This window comes from Aplysia californica, unplaced genomic scaffold, assembly GCF_000002075.1.
Source record: "Aplysia californica isolate F4 #8 unplaced genomic scaffold, AplCal3.0 scaffold00599, whole genome shotgun sequence".
Classification (NCBI taxonomy): Eukaryota; Metazoa; Mollusca; class Gastropoda; order Aplysiida; family Aplysiidae; genus Aplysia; species Aplysia californica.
The window spans coordinates 181,238-183,533 of record NW_004797869.1 but is presented as its reverse complement, the minus strand read 5'-3'; the positions used below and the strand labels follow the sequence as shown (position 1 = coordinate 183,533).

Here is a 2,296-nt window from a genome sequence, read left to right as displayed (position 1 = left end):
GTGTGTGTGTGTGTGTGTGTGTGTGTGTGTGTGTGTGTGTGTGTGTGTGTGAGTGTGTGTGTGTGGTCGGGGGGTAGGGATGGAAAAATAACTCCGATATTTGTTGTTTTCCCACATAAGCATCATGACTCAAATCTAAAGAAATATGCCGATGCCACAATGGGTAGAGCACTTAATATATAATTTTTTTAAAAATCTAGGTATTTAACGCTCTTATCGAAATACTGTAGTTTAGATCGTAGGCGGGCTACGGCTTTGCCTGTCAGTGAGTGTCAGGGCCAACTCGAACTGAGAGGGATACAACATCCCAGCAGAAAGACCAAGATACACGATAGAATTCTCCCCACTCGGGAACCGAAATCAGGTCTCTTACATGAGACGGTCAAGAGCTTAACACAAACCACAACACCACAGACGCCGATACTTTCCATAATAATGAAATAATTCAATGATTTGTGATGCGTTGTGGTGCATCAGGCTCTCGTCAAATATTGAAATAAAAAAGTCACCACTTATCTACTCCTTGGGCTTAAACATTTTTTTTTGGCCCAACATCTTTCTATGTCCTTTAAAACACACACTTTGGTGAGGATTTTACTTTTCAAAATGAACATTTGCACTTTTCAAGGACACTCAAGCTTTGGAAGTCATCACACTTTGGAGGTCACTTTTTCGCTAATCGTCCCTCTGAAACCAGGCGTCCCCCACCTTCTTTAAAGGCAAATATCTTGACTTCTTTTTAAGACAGATGGATATTTCTTAACCAGAAGAAAGACACATGAACTAGTAGCCCCATATGGCCAAACATTAAGGAGCACCTGCTTCCATATGACATATAGGGCCTATGCAGACAAAGATGACAGACTGGTCGTCGCTTCCGAACTATTTATATGTCCAAAGTGCACTCTTTACTTCTGTACACTTTGGACAAAATAGTTATAAGGCGACGCGGTGTTGAAAGGCACCAAACGCCGACAACTTAGGATTCAAGAAAGAGAAATACAAGGGAACTTAAAAAAAAAGGCTGCTCGTTTAGCTATCTCTACGGTCATTGCACGGGACGATTTCGGAATAGAATATGATTCATTTCTGTACATCATGACATTACCACAGCTACAGACAATGGTGAGACAAATGTAAAAAAAAGGACTAGATCTAGAGTTATATAAAAATTCCAGTGAGAAATCAAAAGTGTATAAACAATATGATAAAGAGCAATGTATCAATATTACTATTATATTTCCCTAACAACTTTGTTGCTATCCATGTCATCTTGCGCAATGTCTACCAATGAACGATTGTAGTTCGACATCATGTTATAGTTACAGTCCGGACGTGAAAATATGGCTCTCACCATGTCACTCAGTGATCAGTTCCCCTTGTTTACTCTTTCAAGATGATAATGGCAGAATCGTTTTCTTGTATTCAATAAATGAGTTTATGATGATGAAACAAATCTCCTACCTTTAGATATATTCTTGCCGTTTCAACAATTTTGCTGTTTCTTTATTTCCTTGTTTCTTTGGGTAGTCTTCGATTCATGTAATACAAGAGAAATATATAATAACAATTATATAACTTTCATTGATTTCCTGAGACCTGTTTGTACCTCTAGACCGCGCACTGTCATGGCCTCCACTCTTACGAACTCTTCGCCCTCTATTTAAAAACTTCACTTGAGAAGCGTGCGCACCATGCGTTACACCATCCTGGGTTTTGATAGGCAACTTCGCGATAGTCGAGAGGGCGTGGCACCTTCCCCCCTTTGCTCTTCATTTGACTTAAACTTAACTAAATCGTACACTTCATAGCGAATCGGAATTATGTCAGAGTAAAGTCTGAGACATAATGTACTATAATAAAACAAGTAGATCTATGTTGATCCTGGGGTAGAAATTTTTCTATAATGGGTAGCTAGTTTTAGTTTTAGTATGGTTTTACCGCGCTTGCAACTGCCAAGGGGTGGATGTCAACAGAGAAGTCCAAACGGGGAATCAGGCTTACTTTGCTCCCATTCAAGCCTCAACAGCACAAAGTCTGCTTCGACTATCAAGGCACCCCGTGAATAGCAGTTCCCAAGAGAGTGACAAACATACAAAGAAGCAGAGGAAAACTGACGATAGTAAGCATGAGGAAAGAAAAAGCAGCAGTTGCCCCTATGTTGTTCCGGCACAGTATGAGCATGACATTGATAAATCAGCCCATTTACAATTTCCTACAGTGCATAAGAACATGTTAATATCCCCCATTTGGGAATAGCCTAAAGACAACTTCAGTCAGTAGCACTACTCTGGTT

At 40.0% G+C, this 2,296-nt stretch overlaps 1 protein-coding gene across 2 annotated transcripts in view; it reads right to left on the bottom strand.

Annotated features, from left to right (window-relative positions):
• LOC101849319 overlaps positions 1-2,296 on the bottom strand; it is a 64,366-nt gene that overhangs the window by 42,151 nt on the left and 19,919 nt on the right. The window contains exon 2 of one of the 2 annotated variants that reach the window (XM_035972171.1): positions 1,465-1,531. The exons of the other annotated variant lie outside the window; for it this stretch is intronic. The gene's annotated coding sequence lies outside the window, so the exon portion shown is untranslated. The remainder of the gene's footprint in view (positions 1-1,464; positions 1,532-2,296) is intronic. 2 annotated transcript variants of the gene reach the window in all.